We start from the raw sequence: 15,905 nt of genomic DNA, 5'->3' as shown, positions 1-15,905 counted from the left end.
GAGTGATTATTTGAAAGAATGTTTTTGTAATTTTTCCATAAGTCGTGTACCCTAAATTTGTTAGTCGACATACCAGGGGTAGAGTCTATTCTATTAGCATCTTCATAAAAACACCCACCCATTCCCTGTATAGAGTTGCATTTGAATAATGAAACGACCGAAATGGCCATATCGCAAGTACGAATAGGAGCTTAAATTTTCCGATATTTTAACTGAGCATCACCTCTTATCCCCCTTTACTCAACTTCTGGGATCGAAACATAACTATGAGCAGCGGAGTTTCGATTAATTTAGTTTCAATCTCGGGGGTAAAGTTTCGTCCTGGGTCGAAACTAAATTCCTTGGTGATTTTAATTTCGTGCGGGAACAAAATTAATCCTAGGCCTCTTATTTTCGTTTCTCTCCGGAACGAAACCAAACATTTCGTTTCACTTGCAAACCCTGCCTCTAAAGGCAGTTTTACACGGTACATGGAATTGCGCAATCTGACGTACGTACGATGGCGCAATCAAAATTGCGTTGTGTAAAGCGGTGAATTGCTAGAACACATGCGAGAATGCGTGGATGCGAGACGGCAAAATAGCCCCTGTTCTAATTTCCTTCATGCATTCGCGCAATTCCACGCCATTTTAGAAATTAATGCAGCTCTAACCTGCGCAATTCCGTGTACCGTGTAAAACGGCCTTAAAGCGGTGAATTGCTAGAACACATGCGAGAATGCGTGGATGCGAGACGGCAAAATAGCCCCTGTTCTAATTTCGTTCATGCGTTCGCGCAATTCCACGCCATTTTAGAAATTAATGCAGCTATAACCTGCGCAATTCCGTGCCCCGTGTAAAACGTTTTGTTTTCAACATCCCCTCCATCCATACCCTCTCCGTACCTGTCTCCTCCGCATTTCATCTAGAAGCTGTCCTTCCTCACCCACCATGTCCAGCATTGGACCGCGCATTGCCTAAAAAAAATAATGGATTTCTATCGTTCATGAGACGGGCTGTGCAAAGCCCGGAGCGAATGTGCTGCAACAGGAAAATCCGATGCCTTGGTGATGGAGAAGAAGTGGGGGAGAGGAGGATCAGTATCCCATTTCGCGAGACCTTGAGAGAGAACGCCGTCCGGCGGTGATTCACCCCGTTCGGTCCAAAGCGCTGCGCCGAATTCTTTTTTTTTCCTTCCCTAACTGAGCGCCCAATCACCCCAATTGAGACGAGAATAGAAGCCGACAGAAAGAACCGAACGGCGTTTAACCCAAAAATACGCTTCGGCAGCGGAACGTAATCACCCTCGCGAATTCAAACGGTTTTAGGGTTACATTTGAAATCGCATTGCCCACCACTCGCTTCTCTTCCGCTCATATATTTCTCGCGTTTATTTTTAGATATTTCCGCACTAGTATAAATACGCATGCTGTACTCAGCAATGTAACAAATGAGGATTATCCAGTCGATGGACGGTATAGGGATCCGAATTTCACGAAGATAATAACTTAAATTAGGGCTTTTAACTAAAATGGATATCTGTGATAGTACAGTTTAAAGGATTCGATAAACGTTAAATGACATTCGTAATGCGAACGCAAATACCAAAGTGCAAACGAAGAAAATAAAGGGACCACTCTGCACTTACCGCCGCAATGCGGACATTTTTGAAAACGGATTTTAAAGCGAGATAAGAGATGTACCGGTTTTAACTTCCACTCTTAAAAGGAAATGACCAATCGCTTTACAGGCAAGAAAACTAGTCTGGTACCATCTGCATACGTATGTTAAGAAATTATGAATGTATGTGGCGACATTTGTTCACATTCACTGTTTTCATATCGTCGTCATTCGTCGAGTTAAATGTTGCCGTAATAAAATCGGGTTCGTAAGAAATTCATTGAAATATGGCATAAATAAGATCATAGCTAGGATAAAATAGATGTTTGGTCTGATGCTTGTACGAGGATGAAATAAATCGTCGGCTTTATTACTTCCATCAGAATATGTAGGAGATATTGAGCAGTACAAGATGTGACTTGAGCAATTACTTTGAGTTAGTCATCATCATTAGTTTAAATTTAATTACTTCGGTATGATTAGATTACACGAGAAGTATCATTTTAATGCATTTACATCACTAATTTATGTTGTTACGGCGTACGGTTATTGTTATTTTAAAAAATGGGCAGCGTAAATTAAAAGTGAGAAAATTAAGTCAACATAATAAAAATAAATAACATTAACGAAAACCATTACTAATAAAAGGCAACAATAATTTCCTCAAGGGTTCCTTGGGAAGCAGATCAGCTAAGATTCCAAGACCATTGTTGATTTCGGATACCATCATTCCTCCCAGAGAAAACTGTCAGATCTCGATTGGATTCTAAATTTCTAGCATCACTATCTTAATGAGAGTGGCGGGAGGTATAAAGACTTTTGACTTGATTAACGATTTCGTGCAATGAGTTCGAGATAAATCTTAACCCGAGGAGAAAATTCGCTTCAAGGAGAAAAGGCCCTTCACCCAACACTGACCACCACCCCCATCTATGTAAGTGCAGCCAAGGGTGGATTTATCCTGGCGCTTGAAGATCGGGAGAGCGAGAAGACTGGGGAAAAAATCTCAGAGACGTGCAGATAAAGAAAAAAATGAGGGACACGTTCCGTAGATGAACTGGAGGGAAAGTCACGTACTCATCAGTCAACGGTATCCATTGGCAAAGGGGGGGAGGGGAGAGATCATGGTTGAAGAGAAAAAACGAAGTAAATATTAACAAGACGTACTGTATTAGATTTGCTTTTTCCTTGTCTTGACACAATATGATCAAAAAAGTAGACACAAGAATTTTGACATACCTTATTTTTGCACAGGGTTGTACATTGTTAGCAACATCTTTGATTCGTTAAATATAAATAAATTGATGAATATTTCTCGGGTTCTCAGCCAGGTAAAAGGCTCAGGCTTATGTGAAAGAATTAACCTAGGCTTCTATCAAAGTATTCACCAGGAGAAATTAAAATATTTTGTATAGAAATAAATTTACTAAGATTCTCAATGTCTTATCTTTTATTACAGTTGTTATTGGTTTTAGATATAGGTTTTAGATTTAAGTTTGATTAGGAGACTAATCATCATTTTATGCTGCAGTTTAGAAAACGTAACTTTACAAATACAACATATATTGGAAATATTCCATTAACTCGTCGATTGCCGACAAACCAACAGCTAATGCAATATGTTGAAAACATGTTTGGCGAGAGGTGAGTTTTATGAAAAAATAAACGAAAAAAATAGAGAGTTCGCAAGGATTTTGCTGAACCAAGCTCCTGGTGCATTATCTAGCCCCTTCTCTCGCCCCTTGCACCAACTATGAGCCAATGCTATGGCCCTCAAGGAAAGATACAGCAAGAGATAAAAAAGAGCTTCAACGGCCCGGGAAAACTCTTTCTGACTCGCACTTCACGTCAGGAAAGCGAAGAAGGATGGAATAGCCATTTTTTCTCACTACCTTTTACACACCTCGACCATTTCATTCGAGACGAAAGAAAGAAGGAACGGTGACCGTTACAAGACTTTTGAAAAGACGGATATATATACACACGAACACAATCTGGAGTTGGGAATAAGCAGCCGTTCCCGTACCTGCCGCCGAAAGAGACCCAAGAGATAGAGAACGTTCAGACGTCAAACGTTCCTCTTTTTTTTCAACTCTCATCACAAAACCCCACTTTTGTGCAATCGACCACTCCCGTGCTGGCGGTACCCTAGCAGTCGGCGGGAGAGAGGCAGACAGATAGACCATAACAAAATGTTAAAACACACACACCGTTATGCGCTAAGTATAGCCGAGAGAGGGGGGAAGAGGGGGAAGGAGGGGAGTGCAGAAGGCCATCAAATCGATGCATCGAGAAGAACGCGGAGCGATACTCAAGTGTTCGCCACTACAGCTGTTCTCGGATCGTCAACATTTACGATACGATCGTACGAACCCTTCGACATGGCCAAGCCTGAACATAAATCGTAAGGATACATGATAAATTTCGCTCGCGTGTTTCATTTCGCAAAGTCCCAAGACATAAATAAGAAATTACAACACACAGGCAAGAAAATAGACATTCGATTCAATTTCTAAACAGAATGTTGTTAATTATATTTCTAGCTTAAAATAAACGAAAAATATTTCTTCTACGCAAGACATGATATGCCTTACGTTATTATAAAAGGAAAAATTAACGAAATTTACAGATTACAAAGGTCAAATAAATTTTTATGGGTAGGAAAATGTCCACGTACTAATATACGAAATTAGTTGATAAATAGCTGGATATATAGGACTTACACTTCACTCATACCCCGGCGTAGAAGAAGTTATGTGATTTGGGTTGAAAAAGTAGTACTTTTCAGCGAGATGGTTGAAGTTTATTAGTCTTCAACTTTCAAAAAACAGGAAAACTATCCTTCTGATGACATTTTGAGGCCCAGAGTATGTATATTTATGATCAATGCATGACCGAAAGCTAAAATAAAAGAGGAAAAGTCTATATAGTAATGTTACGCTTCTCATAACCTTGCTCTATTTCATTTTGTCATGCATATTTTCCATTATTTCTACAAACTCGTATGGCTATTAATATCTTTAGGGGAATGTCCCCAGCTCTCACAATGAATAAAATTTCAACATACTCTAAGGATGATAAACAATTGCGTATGGAATTTATCAAGGCCGTGAGTAAATAAAATAGACGGATGTATACACTAAAAAACATCCTATTCACATTGAATTCGTCCGGCCCATCACATCACTACGTGTCGAACACATTTATTTACTGCGACCAATGGCTCCGGGATAACAGTCGACTTCCGAAGCACGATCTCCCGACGTGCTTTATGAATCGCGGGGGCGGGGAGTAGACTCCACGAAAACGCAGCGCCAGATATTATTATACGGACGCACGAACTACCTCTTATGTTTTCATCCGTTCGCTTAGGCGAGCGATTGTTAACTATAACAACAACGGCAACTCCGCGGACGTCAGTTCACCATTCCCTTGGATCAACGGCACCCGCCAGTAAGTGGTCTTTTTCAAAGTCGACACGGTCGAATGGAAGATGAAAGGGGGCAATCTGTGAGAGATTTCAACGTCTCCGAGTTAGATGAAAAAATAGGAGATCTCGTGCCAATCCTATCGCAGCTGTGCAACCTCTCCGATGGACCTGGTACGCAACCTTGAGGTACTACGTGAGTTTACCCGCCATCTGGTTGGGTGGGAGACAAATTTCCACCAAATCGTCCGGTTATGGACCGATATAATGAGACCATTCTAATTCCGACTTTATCTATGAATTATCCCATGAATAAATCCAAAACCCAATGCGAGGGTATTGATAAAGTTTGGAGATGTAGCAATACACAGCATTTTTCAGAGGTTTATGTGATGCATTGGGAATCAAAAGACTTAATAGACTATTTTAAAAAGGACTTGTACTCGTACTTTCGTAACTGCCCCCCTCCCCTCGAAGCAAAATTAAATTTAGCGAAAACAAAAGTTATGAACAAATTTTCCTTTTGAAGAAAAATGGTACAAGTATAAGACATGGAACTAAAATTAAAAAAACATTTTTTCTAGCGAATTATTATCAAAACTAATAAATTGCTGTCATAATTTCCTTAAAATTTTGGTTTCAATTACCTTTTCTATGATGCAAAAAAGTTACAACTTGAACGACCACGACTAGTTTTGCCCCCCCCTCCCCAGTTTTGATTCTGGGTACGCCCATGCTAGTGCATACATAAGCGATAATTACAAGTAGAAAAAATAACAACAGGCGCCTTTCATTTTGAAAGAAAATGGGATTTTATGCAGCACGCAGTTCCAGCCAATACGCCACGAATCTTAACATCTAGTCTGGATAGTATAGCTAGAAGGGCAGAAAGCCTCAGTTAAAATATAACACAATTTTATCGGCTTAATCACGATATTTTTCACATTCCCTCCGACAAGTTTGACAGGAGAACACCATTTTAAATAAACGCTATAAATGCCTGTTAACACGGTACATTAGCTCTTACAGTTAATGTCAAAATACATAAACGCAAGAATAAACGTCAAAATGCACCATGTAACCACCTAACTTGTGAACAGAAAATAGCACCTGTTCTAATGTTATTCATTCATCCGTACATGTTCCAATAAAATCGCTCATGCAATCAGACATTAACTCGTACGTGTTAATTTGTGCCGTAAACAAGCCTTAGGACTGTATTGCGGATTACGAAAGCCAATGATAACACTAATCTAAGGAATCTTAATGACGAATCGCTTATATCCAGAGTAATCGTACCCAAAGAAGAAATTTTCTCGAATAGAGGGGTATCGATTTTTGAAAAAAAAAAGGATCGTCATTTCATCGTCTACGTATCTCTACTGAGAACACAAAAGAAGACCGTTCCTTGATACGATAGACGTTCGACCACTAAACCCACTCTACCACTGGAAATGAAAAAAAAATTTGTGAACGGAAAAAAATAATTCCGTAATAGACGAGACCCAGGCGAGAAAACGCGCTATTTCAAAATTTATAGCCGACTAGAAAAACGGGTAAAAAAACTTCTTGGATGGAATCTTTTAAGAGGGGGGAAATGAAACTACTATTGGGATCGAAACGCACACAAACGCCGGACCAGATAGCCTCGCCCTCGGACCGTTACGGAAGGCGTAATGACGCCCACAAAAGAAGCACACTCTGGATCATAACTGTTCCGATCTCCTTTTGCCAATACTGGCACTCATAAATATTGATGCATCCGAAAACACTTAGCACTGCTCAATACCACGCGAATGTTAATATATTGGGCGACATCCTTATCGGTTATCAGATAAACATCTAGAGATTCTCATCTGTTTACCAGCTGAGATCGACTCGATCTCACAAATTTTTTGATCGCACGTGGCCGCCCAAGGAATACGGAAGGGAGCTGAATATAACGTGTTGCACGACGATATAATTACCAATTCCAAAAATGATACCTTTACTATCTTTAAAATTGCGGAGGAGATTTTGCGTCTTCGCATTGCAACTACTTGCAACTTCTGAATTATGATGGCCGTGGATTTCTATGCTTAATTTATGTGTAGTTTACCAAAAACAATAATCCTGCTATCAAGTTAGAAAGTAAACGGCAAAATACCGATGGCCTCCTTTACTGCTCACATCACCTCCTACCGAACACGCAGAAGGCAACTAACAATGAGTAACATTTTATTAGCACATGCAATAATGTAATTTTATTTCTTTCAAAGTTAACTCTACACGAAGAAATACCTATTCCCACATTTTATAGGAACCATGGGAACCAGCGATGAATTTGGATGGATTAAAAACTGAATTTATTTCGCCGAAGGCAATATAAATGCGAGATAACGATATAAAATGTAAAGCTATCCCAAAAAAATTATTTTAACCTGCGTCTTAGTGAGATAAACTGATAGTGATTTGATACATCATCATTTGAATCAACTATGAAACCGAGGTAGTAATTCCTTGCGCAGAAAATTTCACATTATTCATCACGTGGAAAATAATTTAATTTCGGCATCAATAACTCCAAAACGTTGACGCCATCTTTTTCAAAGTAGACGGTATTAAAGTTAAGATCTCGTCAAACCACTGAAGCTACGTAGATGTAGGCCTGTCGAATAAAACTTGAGTACTTTACCCTCCCCCACGCCTACTTTCGAGGACGGCATACAAAATGGAAAATCAAGAAGAAGAAAAAAAACATAGAATGCGTCTATTCTTCCGCCATGCACGTGAGCGACGACCGGGAACCGTGCGGCCAACGGCAACGGAGAGGCCAGGCACTATACGATACGCAATGCCTCGGGGTTAAGAATGAGTGAGACTCTTGGGTAGCGATTCAAGGAAACGGCAGGCAGTTCAAGAGGCAATTACGGAGAAAATCTTTCTCACTGGCTCTCTTTACTTGGAGAAACAGGAAAGATAGCAAAAGCGGAAGAAGTGGTGGGGGAGGAACGAGGAGGAGATATTCGGGGAGGGAGGAGGGCAAGGAAAAAGCAGCAAGGCGGGAAGTCACGCGAATATCTATGTGCGAACTGTTTGGTTTACGGACGGTGGAAGAGGGGAAGGGCGTGTAAGCGCGGAGGGGAGGTATAGAGAAGGGGGGGGGGGGAGGCGGGAAGGACATAAGTCAATAGCTGAAGTTGCCAATATGTTCCGAGGAGTAGTCGTAAACAATCACACACACGATGATAAAATCAAATTTTTTTTCAGTGTGGTTGTCTTTCTTTGACGCTAAATCTTTGTACCCTCGTTTGTAACTGTGTAAGAAGCCATTCATTTATGCAGCCATTAGCATCTCTAAGTTTTAAACCCTAACAACATATTTAAAAAAACTAACATCGTAATTCGGCCCGAAGCCATTTCACATAGTATTTGTAATTCGCAATCAATTTTCTTGTTTACTTCCATGAATTTATTAATTAATTAGTTTGTCGTATTTAATTATAATGCCTTAATAAATTTACGTGATTTCTAACAATTGATTTTTCATGGTTATCATTTTCGACGAAAGAAGATTGGAGGCATTCGAGATGCGGGTATGGAGAAGAATGGAGAAGGTGAAATGGGTGGAGAGGAAAAGGAACGACTAAGTGCTGGATATTGTTGGCGAGGAGAGGCAGATTTTAGATGAGATAGGGAGGAGACAGAAGGTATGGATGGAGCGAGTACTTGGCAGGGAGGGGATGTTGAAAATGGTGTTAGAGGGTAGAATGTTAGGGAAACGAGGGAGGGGAAGGAAGAGAGTAGGATTTTTAGATAGATTATAAGGGAGTAGGCCTTACAGTGAATTGAAGAAGGCAGTGCTGGAAGGAAAGGGAGGCTCCCAGATCACTTCTTCAGTACTCCATGGAAACCTACCTTAATCGATGGAATACTATAATATTAATAATCATTTTCGAGTCTATTCCCGGAAGAAAAGAAAGGCAGCTGTTAATTGCGATACAGTAAATTACGAATTGCAATGGCAATGAATGTGTGTAATACCGCTATATTTTACCAACGATACATTAGATGCACAATCGGGGTGATCGGTTACAGCCCCAACCACCTCCTTCCCACCACCATCTCTTCTCACTCCTTAAGAAGGAGCAGAAAGACTGGAGAAAGCAGCAGCAGCGGCAAGCAGTGAGTGAATCAGCCAACACGCTCGAAGGCATTTCCCGTGGCATTGCACCCGTGCACACAAAAGCATCGGGAGTGAAGTACGGATGCGAGGCTATGGTCGGAGGTGAATGGTCGCCTTCGGATGGAATTCATTACGCCGCAGTAATGGTTCCGTTTTACGAACGATCAAAAAATTTCATTCTTCACGCGAAAAAAGAAAAAAAAAACAAACGCGAAACGATTGGTCCAGAGCGGTTTCTACGCACTGACGGCGACGGTGGAGGAAGAAATTTCCCTTGGACTGCGGTTTTTTCGCTTCGAGCGCGGTGCGCAAAAAAATTATATATATAAGAAGTCGCTTTGGTTGGGGGTGGGGGAAATGCGTCCACCTCACCATATAGCGCTCTCTCGTCGGCCTGAAGTGAAGAGAAAATTATAGATCAGCGAATTCACGCCCGCAACCGTGATCGACCGATAAGAACGGGGAAAAAAATGAGAAGCCGTTGGAGACACCTCTTATACCACATGGACAGCTGCTGGATTTAGCTTCAACACCCAATGAGAAATAATAGAAATGTATCATCTAGCGCGCACAACGGGAAAAAGTATGAATGAAAGTGAATGACGACACGTGTTGGAAATATTTTGGTGAAATATGCTTGAAAAGGCGTATATGTACCTACCTACCTCTCGATTGGTATTTATTTTGCGCGAAATTCATGCTGCCTTGAAATTTTCTGGATAAAAAGTGTAAAAACTATTCTAAATTTGCCCATACCTCAACATAAAATAATTAATCTGAGAAAATTATGTTAAAAAAAGTTAAAGGCAAAGTTTTCAAATTTGAGAAATACCGGCATATTTTACTTCGCATGACCCGAAAATTTTAAGATGATAGCACCAGTTTTAATTGTGTGATCCGCCAATAATAAAGGTCCATAACACGGGAGATCTCTCTCCTCTGAGGCATCACTCCATCTCGAACGATCGTAGTTTGTCTTTTTTCGTGACATATCACTCTCCTAATACCTACGTTATAATCCTGATATTTTCAGGGAATACAGAGTAGAATTACGTCAAAATTTTCCTGTATATCAAAGATAATAGTTTAGACCTGAGAAAATGCAGAGAAAAAAGTTGCAAATTTGAACACAAAGGCAACGTTAGACAAGGGTGCTTATCCTTAAATACCCTGAAGATTTCATTAGCAAGGGCGATAAACAACTACTGCAGTGATGAGTGAGAGACGTACGCAAAAAAATCCGGAAAGAGTATCATCATATGATAGGTCTAAGTTTTCTGACTTTTCCAGTGAATTACAGACAAGCGTAGCCAGTACCAACGTGATTTTCGCATGCATTAACCACAAAATAATGAGATCCTAGCAGTCATCGAGTAAAAATTACGAATTATGAGCAATGGATCTCCATGAAAATAATTTACTGTGGAACGAGATATACTTAAAAGGGCCACAACATATTTGCTAACAAAACAGAAACCCTGTTTAAGAGCAAAATATTATCGTGTTAGAAACATATGACGACACTTTTGTTTGCTCTTAAAATAAACAAGATAACATCATCCTAGTGCATTCACTAGTGATGTTTACTTGATGGTCACACAAAGGTGCTTTCCCTCAACCATTGTATTTGTAGAGAACAAAAAATATTTAGAAGCCAAGTTAAAATCTTATCTGGGTATTAGATATTATAATAAATATTGTAGACCATCCTCCTAGCAAGACACCAAGGGTAAGCGTCGAGATACGATGTGTTAACAACAAACATGAATGATTCAATGCAAGCAGCGAATATTTTCCAGTGACAATAACGTTCATCTACAGGCATTGAGAACAAAGAAAATATTTCACAGCGGCATCAGTTCATTCGCAGTGCATTTTGTAGAGGCGACAAATATGAGCTTTGCGAGTGGGAGACCATATCATAAAGGAAACAAAAATTGCAGTTCCCACAGATATGAGGATTATCTTCGATGGCAGGAAACCGCACTTTGCGGAATTACGTTATCACGTGGAGATTCCTTCACATCACACCTCAGTTGTCATAGCGACATCACGAGTGGAGAGACACAACGCAGATTAATCGTTACAACATGAAGAGTCTAAATGCAAGGCTGGGAAAATACAGGCCTAGGAGTATTTGAAATACAAAATAACGCTCCAAGTGGATTTGAAAATCAAAATACCGCACTAATTGTATTCAAAATGCACATTACAAAAAAAAACCTTCTACTTGGGCATTTGAAAAACAAACTAAAAAAATAGTATTTGAAAAACTTTTAAAAATAAAAAATAGATTTTTATATGTATTTTACAAAAATGCCTCGGCACGTTATGGATAGTTGCATAGTTGAAGAAAACGAAGTAATGTCTGAAGCATAACGTTACAGAAGTGTTTTCAGAGCTACTTAAAAAGTATTTTTTGTGTTTGAAATACCAAAAGCAAAATAAAAATGTATTTCAATTACGTATTTTAAAATAATTGATTTTTGAAATACAGCCCAGGCCTGTCCAATAGTGATGATGTATTCAAGCTCTTTTACAGGCACCGTATGACGGCAGAAGTAGTAATGCATAGAAAAAATCAAACAAAATACGGTGATAAACAAACCCTACTGTTCATTAGCAATGGCTACATTGTTTAAGAATATGTCTACATTGTCCCCAATTTCCCGCGGCATTCGACAACAGGTTTCCACTTGAGCACATATTCAGGTGTATATCAGCCAGAAGACAGAGAGAAAATAGAAATAGGATAAGTACGACGAATAGGACCTATTAAAGAAGGGAGGGATGTCTAGAAGCATAATTATACGCACGCCAGAACTAAATAATATTTTCAAAACAATTGTTCCAAAATCAGGTCGTAACCAAAAGCACGAGATGAAATAAAACCCACTCGCTCAGAAAAATTCTTATTCTAGGATGGTTTGGTGAAAAGGACGACTGTAGAATGACAATAATGCCCCTGATGAAAGGCGACAGGGATGAAGAGGCAGCAGCATAGCTCATTGTTCTCCAGCTTCACTATTGTTCACAGGATTCCCTCACGTCAAAAGAACCTTCAGAACTCATAGCATGTCCCTCGCTGCCTCGCCTATCATCGAAAAAAGCTAGGCGTTGTCAAACCGTGCCTGGTTTTTGAGTTTCAGGGGTTGGGAAGAGGTAGCCTGGTTGACTTTTTACTGGTTGGATAAAGGATAGCTGCAAATAGAATCGACCTCAGAAATGAAGGACAAGTATGACACGAGTCAAACCTCGTTCGCAACCACTAGGGGGTACTTTGGCTATTTATTACCAACATTAATACGTGTGAAACATACCACCAATCACTGATCATACCGATCATTGAATATAAAATTGATTTTAAATATTTTTCAACAGTTTTTAGGACTACCAACCGATCTTACTCGCACCCTTAACAATGAACTTCGGAAAAATTTATAAGAAAAATAAATAACTTTAAAGCACATCAGATTTAACGAGACCAAAGGATAGCCGCGTCTAATCCAAGTTAATCACTAAAGGTCCGTCTATATTATGTGATGGCTTGCAAACCACCTATAGGGTTCTATAAATGGTTTGAGTGACCAAATATGAACCTACATGGTTGGCCGGTAACCCAATTCGGATAGCTGTGGGATTCCAGATCCTCCTCTTAATTCCTCAAATATAATTTTGCGCCATGTTACGTAAAATTGCAGTGAACGACTCTTCAGTAACTCCCATATGAAACTACCCAACCTTTTCCTTCGCGCATGCTTCGTCTACGTCAGTCCCACGGAAAACAACACCTATACGACAATACGCGCATGGAAACAAAGGTAGTAGAGAGAGTCACGTGACAGATTAATCACTCCCATCACTTGATTATCGTACTTCCAAAATCGAACCTCTTCGAAACTGTATTATTTACAATGGATTTAGACTTTTAGGTCTTCCCTCGTGCATGATGACATTTTCTCAATATATAAGGAGCAATTCTAACATATCCCTTGTACGATGTAGAGTGGGACTGCAGGTAAATACCAGTTCGGCAGACGGAGGTATCCAAATGCATTTCAATGACATTTATATGATCAAGTATCACCCTCCAGGCGCATACATCATATTTACTTAATCAACAGTGAAATGAAAGAAAAAATTATTTGAATTTCAAGAAATTAAAAAGTCATGCTTAAAGTTATGGCAATTTATGCAATCACAAGCAATCCTTCATAACAACAATTGGTACATTGATAAAAACATTCATGCAAGATCGATAGTTCCTTCACTAAGGGATAATCTAAACATTGACCTATCTGGTGTATTAAAGAACAACTCGAGGTGTTTTACTCTAGGCCACTCGAATGAGTTGGTAACTACTGGTTCCTAACACAGTGAACGGAACAGTGTAAATTATGACCAGAACGCGAGCTGCAGAAATCAGAACAGATTTCAACGTGTGGGAGAGAATTGCGGTACTTCAATCCCACCTCTTCACCAGAGTCGAGGAAAAGATGCGATAGGACAAGAGTATAAATATAAATAGGTACAATCACACTCACCGATTGATGACCCAAAGCGAAACGGGACGGTGCGGGCAGTCCGAATGCGATCCAAAAAGGCACCTCCAGAAGCAACTGCAACTCGCTTGATGTCAAGTCTTTCTAAAACTCCTTCTCTCCTCTCTCAAAAGCATAAAGATGCGACCCGCTCGTTGCAATCACGAATGACAAGAGCCAAACCCTTGAACGCACATGTACACTCGTGAGGAAAACGGAAAAAAGAGAACCTTTCCACTCTTCAAAAACGGATTGTCGATGAGAAAGACTGGGGTCGTTTCGGTGGGACCCGTGAGGGGAAAAGAAGAGGGTCTTTCTATTCCTCCGGCGGGCAACAGGTGTCCGTTATGTCCGTTCGAGGTCTCGTATATGTGTGTGTGTGATTCGCGCTTTCCTACGGTGCAAGCAAGACGAGGGAAGGGAAGGGAAGTCGGAGGGGATATACAAGAAGCCGAACGCTTCTTGGCCGAAGGGGCTTTTCGAGGGGAAGGGAATAAGGTAGAGAGAGGAGGAGGTCCAACCCACTTTTCACGAAGGAACCGTAGGGAGAGAGAGAGAGAGAAGACGAGTCTAGCGCCCCTCTTTTCCTTATCCTCCGAAGACGACAACAACACCGGAGAGCGCTAAGGGCGAAGCGCGGCGGGAAGAGGAGGATGCTCTCCCCGGGAGGTCTGCAATGGTCGCCGCGAAGAGACTTCAACGACCGAATAGTCTTGCGAGACCTCAAGTCCCAAAAGGGATGGAGACTTAATATAAAATGAAACACTCCTAAAACGGACTTTGTGAGCAAAAAGACTGCGAGACACAAAGAACGAGAGGGATTACGTACACTACTACTCGATCGTAACTCGTTTATCTATTCCTATAATTCGTGCTTACTTTTCGTGATCGAGTTTCTCGAAAAATGGCGAGCCGAACGTCCTGTGCGGACTGAGTCGTAGCGAACACTGACTCGTGCGGTGGGTAGTCGGAGGCAATTCCCTTCTCTCCAACCCCTCCTCTCGACAGAACCTCACCGACTCTCTCTCTCCTACCCTCCCTCCTTCCCCCACTCCTCAAGAAACCTCCTTCCCCTCTTCAACTTCCCCTCCCGCCGCGCAAGGGGCCCCTCTCTTTCTCCCTTCCAGCTTCAAACTCACAAAGAACTCGTGAACGTCGAGGGAACCGCACGAATGCTTTTACCAACAACACAATCCAACTGCGAGAGCTCTCCGAGCCATTTGGGGATGGGTCTACGAATAAGCAGGAAGGGGCTAGAAGAACCTCTTCTTTTTCCTGGCTAGCTACCTGCCTCCGTCGCTTCCAAGTAGCCCAGTGCAATTATAGACAGAGTCAACAAAGACTGCTTACCTGCTGCCTCCCCAAATTTAACAATGAGGCCGGCGTGAACCGACAAGCAATTGCAGCCATTAGAGAATGGAGTGACGGATGGGATAGCTACTCAACATTGTTCCTCAGTAGCACGGCATTAGAGTGGGAGAAACTAGAAGGCCACTTACCATTTGTGAGCCCTTAGAAGCCAAGGGGTACAAGTGACAAAATCTTTGTTGCGAAATAAAAATGTTATAATAGCTTCAGATTCAAAACAAAATCTTTGGATTCTGAATTTGTTCCAAGGATATTTCAATGCCTAATAGCACTAGACATAATTTTATTATTGAATCCAGAAAACAAAATTTCAGGGATTAGTTACAAATGTCGCCGGCCTCGGTGGCGGTGGGGTAAAGTCCTCGCCTTCCAAACCGTATGTCGTGGGTTCGAATCCCGCCTGGGTAGGTGATCCTTATCCAGGGCATGGTTGTTTGTGTTGTACTTTGTTAATGTTGGAAACCCTCGTTATGTGCTGTTTACGGGGAAGTTGATAATAAATAAAAAAATAAAATAAATGCCTCCACTTCGCAAAATCATTCAAAAACACTGTCACGCCTTAACTTTGACGTTTCCTGTTCAAGCTTTATTGATTATCATTCGCGGAAAAAAATAGCAATGTTTTATAAACTAATAATAACAATTTTTATCGGCTTTAACTCAATCTAATTTTATTGCCTTTGAAACACAATCGTCCTTTTAATTTTTCTCTGAAATAATATATTTTCAGAGGAGATAAAATTGAATCACCATAGGTACAGGTTATTTGAACTCAGCATTTTAATAATTTTCGTACCTCAAAATTT

The 15,905-nt window shown here is 40.6% G+C and overlaps 1 protein-coding gene across 4 annotated transcripts in view; it reads right to left on the bottom strand.

Moving 5' to 3' along the window:
* The window catches only part of LOC124157566 (MICAL-like protein 2), a 60,945-nt gene extending 46,254 nt beyond the window's left edge, over positions 1-14,691 (bottom strand). For 3 of the 4 annotated variants that reach the window (XM_046532402.1, XM_046532400.1, XM_046532401.1), the window contains exon 1: positions 13,735-14,690. The gene's annotated coding sequence lies outside the window, so the exon portion shown is untranslated. Of the gene's footprint in view, positions 1-13,734 lie in introns of all 4 variants that reach the window. The other variant, XM_046532397.1, reaches the window with a different exon arrangement.
* Positions 14,692-15,905: the final 1,214 nt, after the last annotated feature.

This window comes from Ischnura elegans, chromosome 4, assembly GCF_921293095.1.
Source record: "Ischnura elegans chromosome 4, ioIscEleg1.1, whole genome shotgun sequence".
In the NCBI taxonomy this organism is placed as follows: domain Eukaryota; kingdom Metazoa; phylum Arthropoda; class Insecta; order Odonata; family Coenagrionidae; genus Ischnura; species Ischnura elegans.
The sequence above is the reverse complement of the archived record's forward strand: the minus strand, read 5'-3'. Positions and strand labels throughout refer to the sequence as shown.